The sequence below is a fragment of the Heptranchias perlo genome, chromosome 10, assembly GCF_035084215.1.
Source record: "Heptranchias perlo isolate sHepPer1 chromosome 10, sHepPer1.hap1, whole genome shotgun sequence".
NCBI classification, from domain to species: domain Eukaryota; kingdom Metazoa; phylum Chordata; class Chondrichthyes; order Hexanchiformes; family Hexanchidae; genus Heptranchias; species Heptranchias perlo.
This window is the reverse complement of record NC_090334.1, coordinates 43,809,976-43,822,717: the sequence shown is the minus strand read 5'-3', so window position 1 is coordinate 43,822,717 and position 12,742 is coordinate 43,809,976.

The window sequence follows — 12,742 nt, the reverse complement described above, 5'->3', positions numbered from 1 at the left end:
TCTGAAAATCCAAGTACCCCACATCCACTGATTCTCCCCTATTTTTTCTACTAGCTACATCCTCAAAAAACTCCAGTAGATTTGTTAAGCATGATTTCCCTTTCATAAACCCATGCTAACTTTGTCAAATCCCGTTAATGCTTTCCAAGTGTTCTGTTATCACATCTTTTATAATAGACTCTAGCATTTTCCCCACTACTGATGTTAGGCTAACTGGTCTGTAATTCCCTGTTTTTCTCTCCCTCCTTTTTTAAATAGTGGGGTTACATTTGCCACCCTCCAATCTGTAGGAACTGTTCTAGAGTCTATAGAATTTTGGAAGATGATCACATAGTGCATCCATTATTTCCAGGGCCACTTGCTTTAGTACTCTGGGATGTAGATTGTCAGGCCCTGGGGATTTGTCAGCCTTTCGCCCCATTAATTTCCCTAGCACTACTTTTTTTACTAATACTGGTTTCCTTCAGTTCCTCCCTCTCACTAGACCCTTGGTTCCCTAACATTTCTGGGAGGTTATTTGTGTCTTTGCATGCACTCCAGCAAATAACATCTGTTTTATATGGGATTTATACCACTAACTGCTCCAATAAGTATATAACTGAGCTGACCCAGGAAACCATTATGTAAACACCTCTTTAGACCACCAGCAAGTGCAAATCATTTTTTATTGGCCTAACAGGTAGAAATTCACCCCCTGTAAATCAATTGGTTCCTGATAAATGTCTCCATTAACTAGTATTAGCTGGGGGAGGGCCTGTTGTGTAGTGTGATGGTGTATAAATGCATTGTGGAATGAAGAGGTACATGTAAGTACTCATGATTCCATACATTCTATATTTCTAATCTTGGTGAGTGCTGCTCTCCCCATTTTTAGTGGAGGGCAGGAGTGAAATAAACATTTCTTTGTGTGCCTCCAACTTCCATTCTCAGGAAAAATGAAAAATCGGGTCCCTCGAACTGTCATGGAATTTATGTTATGTTGTGCATTCATTGGTGTGATTGTTACATGCCTGCCATTGATGGCTCACTTTAAATATAAAGATGCATTCTGCTAGCAGCAGGCTGTACAAGGAAGTACCAAGCACAGATAAGAAGCAGCCTAAAAGAAGAAAAAATCAAGTCAGCATGCGGTTCTGCACCTCGTACACATATCTTGCAGTGGTCCGTTACAGACCATTATTAGAAATAGTAAATGATGCAGAGATCGACGGGAAGCAAGGTAGGAATTCTAAAATTGGGTATAAATAAATTGGCTGCTGGCTCCTTTCTTTAATGACATACCAACTTTAATATGTTGCAGATTGTGTGACTTTGTCCAGCCCAGATTAAGCAATACAGCTGCTAAATACCACACACCCTGGGCCTGTTGATGGCACATCACTAACCTGATTTGGTCCTAATTAATTTTGCTGGATATGCAATGTGAAGAGCTAAAAGTTACTGTGGTGGGTTTAAATCTTTAAATTAAAACCTCTTGCAATGACTGACGTACTGGCTAAATTAATTTTATGTAATTTACTTTCATCTTCAAATTTGGAATTCTATTGCAAATTAGCTTGTTTTGCTGGTTCATAATGTTTGTACGACAACATTATTTATAAAGCTACAACATTATGTGAATTTATGACGCAGAAAAAAGTAATTCAAACACTTGAGCTTTTTCTACAGGGAATTTTGCCATTCTTGCCAAGGTTATCTATGGTTGGAAAGGAAAACCAGTTAGAGAAGGGACACCTCTCTTTCCAGTTAAATGTCCCCTGGGTTGACTAAGGAGTGACTGCTAGCTGGAGCTGTAAATATGACACACTTATTAGTTGTAGCAGAGTGCATTTCAGTTGCTTCTGAAGTGATGGTGTCTTTGAACTAATCCTGGTTAGCTGGAATCACAAATACCTGAAAAATGCCCTTCAGCGTGCAATAATTTAGTAATGGACTGGACAAGGATAAACTCAAATAAAATGTGTTAAAGAAGTACCCTTGATAAGCTTGCAGTGCAATATTTCTTATCCATTAATTTCAGAGAGTCCTCCCTGACTAGTGGTATGATGTCTATTTATAGAAGAAGCACAACCAATTGCATAACATGCCAGCAATTAAGTCACAAGTGTGCTATGTACATTTGGACCAACAATTATGTAAGTATCATTTAACACTGCAGACTTATTTTCTCACCTCTTTCATTGTTAAAAATATCACCGGCTCGATTTTACACTTAAATTGTGGGGGCTGCGAAAATTGCAGAAATGCAGAGCGGGTTCAGAAGCCAGCTCCAACCCGCCGACTTCCGAGTTCCCCACGGACGCACCGGTGTGCGGGCAGGCACCCCGAATCTGGAAGTCCCGCTGGCAATTAAAACCGGTGGGCTGATAGTTGAAGAACCAAATGTACCTCATTGAGGTATTTAAGGCACTTTACTTGTGACATATTAGGTAGTTAGAATGATTTGTAACTTACATGGGCGGCTTTCCCACGGCTTCTGATTCACGCCTCGTGAAACCAGACGTGAAGGGTCGGATCAGGCAAAAAGAAACTAAATAAATTAAATAAAAAACCATTGCACAAAGTTAAAGCACAAAATCAACCTACCTTTCCACCCTGCTCTGATGTCTCCCTCTCCGATCTCCCCTTCTTCACCCCCCCCCCCCCGATATTCCCTTCTTCACCCCTCCCCGATGTCTCCCCGATCTCCCCTTCTTCATCCCTCCCCGATGTCTCCCCGATCTCCCCTTCTTCACCCCTCCCCGATGTCTCCCCGATATTCCCTTCTTCACCCCTCCCCGATCTCCCCTTCTTCACCCCTCCCCGATCTCCCCTTCTTCACCCCTCCCCGATGTCTCCCCGATCTCCCCTTCTTCACCCCTCCCCGATGTCTCCCCGATCTCCCCTTCTTCACCCCTCCCCGATGTCCCCCCGATCTCCCCTTCTTCACCACTCCCTGATGTCTCCCCGATCTTCCCTTCTTCACCCCCCCGATGTTCCCCTCACCCCCCCCCCCGATGTTCCCCTCTCCCCCCCCCCGATGTTCCCCTCTCCTCCCCCCCGATGTTCCCCTCTCCTCCCCCCCGATGTTCCCCTCTCCTCCCCCCCGATGTTTCCCTCTCCTCCCCCCCGATGTTCCCCTCTCCTCCCCCCCCCGATGTTCCCCTCTCCTCCCCCCCCGATGTTCCCCTCTCCTCCCCCCCTGATGTTCCCCTCTCCTCCCCACCCGATGTTCCCCTCTCCTCCCCCCCGATGTTCCCCTCTCCTCCCCCCCCGATGTTCCCCTCTCCTCCCCCCCCGATGTTCCCCTCTCCTCCCCCCCGATGTTCCCTCTCCTCCCCCCGCTGTTCCCTCTCCTCCCCCCCGTGTTCCCTCCCCCCCCCCGATTCCTCTCCTCCCCCCCCGATGTTCCCCTCTCCTCCCCCCGATGTTCCTCTCCTCCCCCCGATGTTCCTCTCCCCCGATGTTCCTCTCCTCCCCCACCGATGTTTCCCTCTCTCCCCCCCGATGTTTCCCTCTCCTCCTCCCCGATGTTTCCCTCTCCTCCCCCCGATGTTCCCTCTCCTCCCCCCCGATGTTCCCCTCTCCTCCCCCCCGATGTTCCCTCTCTCCCCCCCTATGTTCCTCTCCTCCACGATGTTCCCTCTCCTCCCCCCCGATGTTCCCCTCTCCTCCCCCCCCGATGTTCCCCTCTCCTCCCCCCCCGATGTTCCCCTCTCCTCCCACCCGATGTTCCCCTCTCCTCCCCCCCGATGTTCCCCTCTCACTCCCCCCCCCCTCCCCCCCGATGTTCCCCTCTCCTCCCCCCCGATGTTCCCCTCTCCTCCCCCCCGATGTTCCCTCTCTCCCCCCCGATGTTCCCCTCTCCTCCTCCCCCCCCGATGTTTCCCCTCTCCCCCCCCGATGTTCCCCTCTCCCCCCCCGATGTTCCCCATCTCCCCCCCCGATGTTCCCCTCTCCCCCCCTCGATGTTCCCCTCTCCTCCCCCCCGATGTTCCCTCTTCCCCCCCCCGATGTTCCCCTCTTCCCCCCCCCGATGTTCCCCTCTTCCCCCCCCGATGTTCAGTTCCCCTCTTCCCCCCCCCCCGATGTTCCCCTCTTCCCCCCCCCGATGTTCCCCTCTTCCCCCCCCGATGTTCCCCTCTTCCCCCCCCCCCCGATGTTCCCCTCTTCCCCCCCCCCCCGATGTTCCCCTCTTCCCCCCCCCCCGATGTTCCCCTCTTCCCCCCCCCCCCGATGTTCCCCTCTTCCCCCCCCCCCCCGATGTTCCCCTCTTCCCCCCCCCCCCGATGTTCCCCTCTTCCCCCCCCCCCCGATGTTCCCCTCTTCCCCCCCCCCGATGTTCCCCTCTTCCCCCCCCCCCGGATGTTCCCCTCTCTTCCCCCCCCCCCCCGATGTTCCCCTCTTCCCCCCCCCCCCCGATGTTCCCCTCTTCCCCCCCCCCGATGTTCCCCTCTTCCCCCCCCCCCGATGTTCCCCTCTTCCCCCCCCCCCCGATGTTCCCCTCTTCCCCCCCCCTGATGTTCCCCTCTTCCCCCCCCCCCCCCGATGTTCCCCTCTTCCCCCCCCCCCCCGATGTTCCCCTCTTCCCCCCCCCCCCGATGTTCCCCTCTTCCCCCCCCCCCCGATGTTCCCCTCTTCCCCCCCCCGATGTTCCCCTCTTCCCCCCCCCCCCGATGTTCCCCTCTTCCCCCCCCCCCCGATGTTCCCCCTCTTCCCCCCCCCCCGATGTTCCCCTCTTCCCCCCCCCCCGATGTTCCCCTCTCTTCCCCCCCCCCCCGATGTTCCCCTCTTCCCCCCCCCCCCGATGTTCCCCTCTTCCCCCCCCCCCGATGTTCCCCTCTTCCCCCCCCCCGATGTCCCCTCTTCCCCCCCCCCCGATGTTCCCCTCTTCCCCCCCCCCCCGATGTTCCCCTCTTCCCCCCCCCCCCGATGTTCCCCTCTTCCCCCCCCTCCCCCGATGTTCCCCTCTTCCCCCCCCCCCCGATGTTCCCCTCTCCCACCCCCCGATGTTCCCCTCTCCCACCCCCGATGTTCCCCTCTCCTCCCCCCCCGATGTTTCCCCTCTCCTCCCCCCCCGATGTTCCCCTCTCCTCCCCCCCCGATGTTCCCCTCTCCTCCCCCCCCCGATGTTCCCCCTCTCCTCCCCCCCCGATGTTCCCCTCTCCTCCCCCCCCGATGTTCCCCTCTCCTCCCCCCCCGATGTTCCCCTCTCCTCCCCCCCCGATGTTCCCCTCTCCTCCCCCCCCGATGTTCCCCTCTCCTCCCCCCCCGATGTTCCCCTCTCCTCCCCCCCCGATGTTCCCCTCTCCCCCCCCCCCCCGATGTTCCCCCTCTCCCCCCCCCCCCCGATGTTCCCCTCTCCTCCCCCCCGATGTTCCCCTCTCCTCGCCCCCGATGTTCCCCTCTCCTCCCCCCCGATGTTCCCCTCTCCTCCCCCCCCGATGTTCCCCTCTCCTCCCCCCCCGATGTTCCCCCTCTCCTCCCCCCCCCGATGTTCCCCTCTCCTCCCCCCCCGATGTTCCCCTCTCCTCCCCCCCCGATGTTCCCCTCTCCTCCCCCCCGATGTTCCCTCTCTCCTCCCCCCCGATGTTCCCCTCTCCTCCCCCCCGATGTTCCCCTCTCCTCCCCCCCGATGTTCCCCTCTCCTCCCCCCCGATGTTTCCCTCTCCTCCCCCCCCGATGTTTCCCTCTCCTCCCCCCCGATGTTCCCCTCTCCTCCCCCCCCGATGTTCCCCTCTCCTCCCCCCCCGATGTTCCCCTCTCCTCCCCCCCCGATGTTCCCTTCTCCTCCCCCCCCCGATGTTCCCCTCTCCTCCCCCCCCGATGTTCCCCTCTCCTCCCCCCCGATGTTCCCCTCTCCTCCCCCCCGATGTTCCCCTCTCCTCCCCCCCGATGTTCCCCTCTCCTCCCCCCCCGATGTTCCCCTCTCCTCCCCCCCCGATGTTCCCCTCTCCTCCCCCCCCGATGTTCCCCTCACCCCCCCCGATGTTCCCCTCCCCCCCCCCCGATGTTCCCCTCCCCCCCCCCGATGTTCCCCTCCCCCCCCCCGATGTTCCCCTCTCCCCCCCCCGATGTTCCCCTCTCCCCCCCCGATGTTCCCCTCTCCCCCCCCGATGTTCCCCTCTCCCCCCCCCGATGTTCCCCTCTTCCCCCCCCCGATGTTCCCCTCCCCCCCGTTCCCCTCTCCCCCCCCGATGTTCCCCTCTTCCCCCCCCCGATGTTCCCCTCTTCCCCCCCCCGATGTTCCCCTCTTCCCCCCCCCCCCCCGATGTTCCCCTCTTCCCCCCCCCCCCCGATGTTCCCCTCTTCCCCCCCCCCCCCCGATGTTCCCCTCTTCCCCCCCCCCGATGTTCCCCTCTTCCCCCCCCCCCGATGTTCCCCTCTTCCCCCCCCCCCCGATGTTCCCCTCTTCCCCCCCCCCCCGATGTTCCCCTCTTCCCCCCCCCCCCGATGTTCCCCTCTTCCCCCCCCCCCCGATGTTCCCCTCTTCCCCCCCCCCCCCGATGTTCCCCTCTTCCCCCCCCCCCCGATGTTCCCCTCTTCCCCCCCCCCCCGATGTTCCCCTCTTCCCCCCCCCCCGATGTTCCCCTCTTCCCCCCCCCCCGATGTTCCCCTCTTCCCCCCCCCCCGGATGTTCCCCTCTTCCCCCCCCCCCCCGATGTTCCCCTCTTCCCCCCCCCCCCCGATGTTCCCCTCTTCCCCCCCCCCCGATGTTCCCCTCTTCCCCCCCCCCCGATGTTCCCCTCTTCCCCCCCCCCCGATGTTCCCCTCTTCCCCCCCCCCCCCCGATGTTCCCCTCTTCCCCCCCCCCCCGATGTTCCCCTCTTCCCCCCCCCCCCCGATGTTCCCCTCTTCCCCCCCCCCCCCGATGTTCCCCTCTTCCCCCCCCCCCCCGATGTTCCCCTCTTCCCCCCCCCCGATGTTCCCCTCTTCCCCCCCCCCCCGATGTTCCCCTCTTCCCCCCCCCCCCCGATGTTCCCCTCTTCCCCCCCCCCCCGATGTTCCCCTCTTCCCCCCCCCCCCGATGTTCCCCTCTTCCCCCCCCCCCCGATGTTCCCCTCTTCCCCCCCCCCTGATGTTCCCCTCTTCCCCCCCCCCTGATGTTCCCCTCTTCCCCCCCCCCCTGATGTTCCCCTCTTCCCCCCCCCCCGATGTTCCCCTCTTCCCCCCCCCCGATGTTCCCCTCTTCCCCCCCCCCCGATGTTCCCCTCTTCCCCCCCCCCCCGATGTTCCCCTCTTCCCCCCCCCCGATGTTCCCCTCTTCCCCCCCCCCCCCGATGTTCCCCTCTTCCCCCCCCCCCCGATGTTCCCCTCTTCCCCCCCCTGATGTTCCCCTCCTCCCCCCCCCCCGATGTTCCCCTCTTCCCCCCCCCCCGATGTTCCCCTCTTCCCCCCCCCCCGATGTTCCCCTCTTCCCCCCCCCCCGATGTTCCCCTCTTCCCCCCCCCCCCCGATGTTCCCCTCTTCCCCCCCCCTGATGTTCCCCTCCTCCCCCCCCCCCCGATGTTCCCCTCTTCCCCCCCCCCCCCGATGTTCCCCTCTTCCCCCCCCCCCCCGATGTTCCCCTCTTCCCCCCCCCCGATGTTCCCCTCTTCCCCCCCCCCCGATGTTCCCCTCTTCCCCCCCCCCGATGTTCCCCTCTTTCCCTCTCCCACCCCCGATCTTTCCCTCTCCCACCCCCGATCTTTCCCTCTCCCACCCCCGATCTTTCCCTCTCCCACCCCCGATCTTTCCCTCTCCCACCCCCGATCTTTCCCTCTCCCACCCCCGATCTTTCCCTCTCCCACCCCCGATCTTTCCCTCTCCCACCCCCGATCTTTCCCTCTCCCACCCCCGATCTTTCCCTCTCCACCCCCGATCTTTCCCTCTCCCACCCCCGATCTTTCCCTCTCCCACCCCCGATCTTTCCCTCTCCCACCCCCGATCTTTCCCTCTCCCACCCCCGATCTTTCCCTCTCCCACCCCCGATCTTTCCCTCTCCCACCCCCGATCTTTCCCTCTCCCACCCCCGATCTTTCCCTCTCCCACCCCCGATCTTTCCCTCTCCCACCCCCGATCTTTCCCTCTCCCACCCCCGATCTTTCCCTCTCCCACCCCCGATCTTTCCCTCTCCCACCCCCGATCTTTCCCTCTCCCACCCCCGATCTTTCCCTCTCCCACCCCCGATCTTTCCCTCTCCCAGCCCCGATCTTTCCCTCTCCCAGCCCCGATCTTTCCCTCTCCCAGCCCCGATCTTTCCCTCTCCACCCCCGATCTTTCCCTCTCCCAGCCCCGATCTTTCCCTCTCCCAGCCCCGATCTTTCCCTCTCCCAGCCCCGATCTTTCCCTCTCCCAGCCCCGATCTTTCCCTCTCCCAGCCCCGATCTTTCCCTCTCCCAGCCCCGATCTTTCCCTCTCCCAGCCCCGATCTTTCCCTCTCCCAGCCCCGATATTTCCCTCTCCCAGCCCCGATCTTTCCCTCTCCCAGCCCCGATCTTTCCCTCTTCCAGCCCCGATCTTTCCCTCTCCCAGCCCCGATCTTTCCCTCTCCCAGCCCCGATCTTTCCCTCTCCCAGCCCCGATCTTTCCCTCTCCCAGCCCCGATCTTTCCCTCTCCCAGCCCCGATCTTTCCCTCTCCCAGCCCCGATCTTTCCCTCTCCCAGCCCCGATCTTTCCCTCTCCCACCCCCGATCTTCCCCTCTCCCACCCCCGATCTTCCCCTCTCCCACCCCCGATCTTCCCCTCCAGCGCAGGATGACGTCTCGCTCGTTCTCTTTCTCTCCTCCCTCCCCCTTGCCTAGCAGCTCCTGTCGGCAGACAGCCTGTCAATCAGGTTGGCCGCCAGGCTCGAAACCCGAGAGCACGTTAATCATCATCAATTACGATGCGATCGCGTCGGAAACAGTAAGTTTTGTTTATTCGGGTTTGCCACACGCACCTTCACCCCACCCGCTGCCAACCCCGCCACCGTTTCAAAATTGAGCCCTAGGTCTCAATGAATGAAGTACATTTGTCAATATTGTGTACATTTTTAAAATATAATTTTATTTAGTGCCCGCACTAGTGAGTATAGAAATAGGAGGATTGAGCAGATGAATGCGTGACTGGAGAGATGGTGCAGGAGGGAGGGCTTTAGATTCCTGGGGCACTGGGACCAGTTCTGGGGGAAGTGGGACCTGTACAGGCCGGACAGGTTGCTGGGACCAATGTCCTTGTGGGGAGGTTCACTAGTGCTGTGGGGGAGGGTTTAAACTAATTTGGCAGGAAGATGGGCACCAGATGTAGCATTGGAAAGGAGAAACAAGGTGCACAAAGGATTGGGAGAGAAGATAGCACTAGAGTAAGAAATGATATGGTATTAGGTGGGATCGGACTAAGAGAGAATACAAGAAGGTCTAAGATTGGTTTAGAGTGCATGTGTGTAAACACACGAAGCATAGTAAACAAGATTGGTGAGCTGCAAGTACAATTAGCCACATGGGAATGTGATGTTGTGGTGATAACGGAGACCTGGCTCAAAAAAGGGCAGGATTGGGTACTAAATATTCCCGGATACAAAGATAGGGAAGGAAAGAAAGGAGGGGGTTGGCAGTATTGATTAAGGTGAATATTGCAGTGCTGGAGAGAGAGGTGGTCCTAGAGGGGTCAAGGATAGAATCTATTTGGTTAGAGTTAAGAAACAATAGAGGTGCCATTACACTACTGGAATATTCTATAGGCCACCAACTAGTGGGAAGGATATTGAGGAGCAAATTTGCAGGGAAATTACAGAGAGGTGCAAGAGCCATAGAGTAGTGATAATGGGGATCTTCAACTATCCTAATATAGACTGGGATAATAGTGTAAGGGGCAAGGAGGGGGAGGAATTTTTGAAGTGTGTTCAGGAGAACTTTCTTCATCAGTATGTTTCTGGCCCAACGAGGAAGGAGGCATTGCTGGATCTGGTTCTGGGGAATGAGGTAGGCTCAGTGGGGAAACGTTTAGGAAACAGCGATCATAGTATCATAAGGTTTAGATTAGCTATGGAAATGGACAAGCACCACTCTAAAGTAAAAATACTCAATAGGAGGAGGGCTAATTTCAGTGGGATGAGAACGGATCTGGCCCAGGTAAATTGGAATCAAAGATTGGCAGGCAAAACTGTTATTGAACAATGGGTGGCCTTTAAAGGGGAGATGGTTCGGTTACAGTCTAGGTACATTCCCATGAGGGAGAAAGGTAGGGCAACTAAAGGCAGAGCTCTCTGGATGATAAAAGAGATAGAGAGTAAGATGAAGTAGAAAAAAGGGGCAATGAATGATTATCCAATAAAAATATCAATTCTGAAAGATGATTTTGCACAAGAGATTTATAATAGATTCAAGGGCCTTTGTAGTGTATTAATTTATGCAGCAGGGCGGAAGGATACAACACAATTAGGAGGTCCTAGGTTGATAAAACAAGTGAGAACCAGGCTGAATATATAAAGTTCAGAAGGGAAGCGAAAAAGGAAGTAAGAGGGACAAAGAGAGAGTATGAGAATAGACTGGTGGCTAACGTAAAAGGGAATCCAAAAGTCTTGTGTAGGCATGTAAACAGTAAACGGGTAGTAAGAGGAGGGGCGGGACTGATTAGGGACCAAAAAGGAGATCTACGCTTGGAGGCAGAGGGCATGGCTGAGGTAATAAATGAATACTTTGCATCTGTCTTTACGAAGGAAGAAGATGCTACCAAAGTTACAGTAAAAGAAGAGGTAGCTGAGATACAGGATGGGCTAAAAATTGATAAAGAGGAGGTACTAGAAAGGCTAGCTGTACATAAAGTAGATAAGTCACCCGGTCCAGATGAGATGCACCCTAGGTTGCTGAGGGAAGTGAGAGTGGAAATTGCGGAGGTACTGGCTATAATCTTCCAAACATCCGTAGATACGGGGGTGGTGCCAGAGGGCTGGAGAATTGCAAAATGTTACACCCTTGTTCAAAAAAGGGTGCAAGGATAAACCCAGCAACAATAGGCCAGTCAGTTTAACCTTGGTGGTGGGGAAACTTTTAGAAACGATAATCCGGGACAAGATTAACAGTCACATGGACAAGTGTGGATTAATTAAGAAAAGCCAGCACAGATTTTTTAAAGGCAAATCGTGTTTAATTAATTCATTGAGTTTTTGATGAGGAAGCAGAGAGGGTCAATGAGGGCAATGTGGTTGATGTGGTGTATATGGACTTCCAAAAGGCATTTGATAAATTGCCCAATAATAGGCTTGTCATCAAAGTTGAAGCCCATGGAATAAAAGGGGTAGTGGCAGCATGGATACAAAATTGGCTAAGTGACAGGAAACAGAAAGTAATGGTGAATGGTTGTTTTTCGGACTGGAGGGAAGTGTACAGTGCTGTTCCCCAGGGGTCGGCACTAGGACCACTGCTTTTCTTGATATATAATAATGATGTAGACTTGGGTGTACAGGGCACAATTTCCAAATTTGCAGATGACACAAAACTTGGAAGGGTAGTAAACAGTGAGGAGAATAGTAATATATTTCAAGAAGACATAGACAGGCTGGTGCCATGGGTGGACACATGGCAGATGAAATTTAACACCGAAAAGTGTAAAGTAATACATTTTGGCAGGAAGAACGAAGAGAGGCAAAATAAACTAAAGGGTACAACTCTAAAAGGGGTTGCAGGAACAGAGAGATCTGGGGATATATGTGCACAAATCGTTGAAGGTTGCAGGGCAGGTTGAGAAAGCGGTTAAGAAAGCTTATAGGATCCTGGGCTTTATAAATAGAGGCATAGAGTACAAAAGCAAGCAAGTTATTATGAATCTTTATAAAACACTGGTTTGACCACAACTGGAGTATTGTTTCCAGTTCTGGGCACCGCACTTTAGAAAGGATGTGAAGGCCATCGAGAGGGCGCAGAAGAGATTTACTAGAATGATTGCAAGGATGAGAGACTTCAGTTATGTGGATAGACTGGAGAAGCTGGGGTTGTTCTCCTTAGAGCAGAGAAGGTTGAGAAGCGATTTGATAGAAGTGTTCAAAATCATGAAGGGTCTAGACAGACTAGATAGAAACTGTTCCCATTGGTGGAAGGGTCAAGATCCAGAGGACATAGATTTAAGGTGATTGGCAAAAGAACCAAAGGCGACATGAGGAAAAACTTTTTTACACTGCGAGTGGTCATGATCTGGAATGCACTGCCTGAGGGGGTGGTGGAGGTAGATTCAATCGTGGCTTTCAAAAGGGAATTGGATAAGTACTTGAAGGGAAAAAATTTGCAGGGATAGGGCAGGAGAGTGGGACTAGCTGGATTGTTTTTGCAGAGAGCCGGCAGGGACTCGATGGGCCGAATGGCCTCCTTCCGTGTTGTAACCATTCTATGATTCTATGTTGGTACAGAGCAGGATTTGGCACAGTCCAGAGATACGTGCACAATTGCTTTAGTGTTTGGTTCCAAGTTGTGTCATCATGTTGGTAGGAGAAGGGGTATTTGCTTTGTACGAAGTATAAATTGACATTTCCAAAGGATTCCCTGGAATATCTGATGAATCCATTCATTCATAGGAACAGAAGCAGGCCATATAGCCCTTCGAGGCTGTTCCGCCATTCAGTGAGATTGTGGCTGTTCTGTGACTTAACGCCATATCCCTTAATACCTTTGGTTAACAAAAATCTATCAATCTCAGATTTAAAATTAATAATTTAACTGGTATCAACTGCCATTTGTGGAAGAGAGTTCCAAACTTCTACCACTCTTTGCGTGTAGGAGTGTTTCCTAACTTCACTCCTGAAAATCCTGC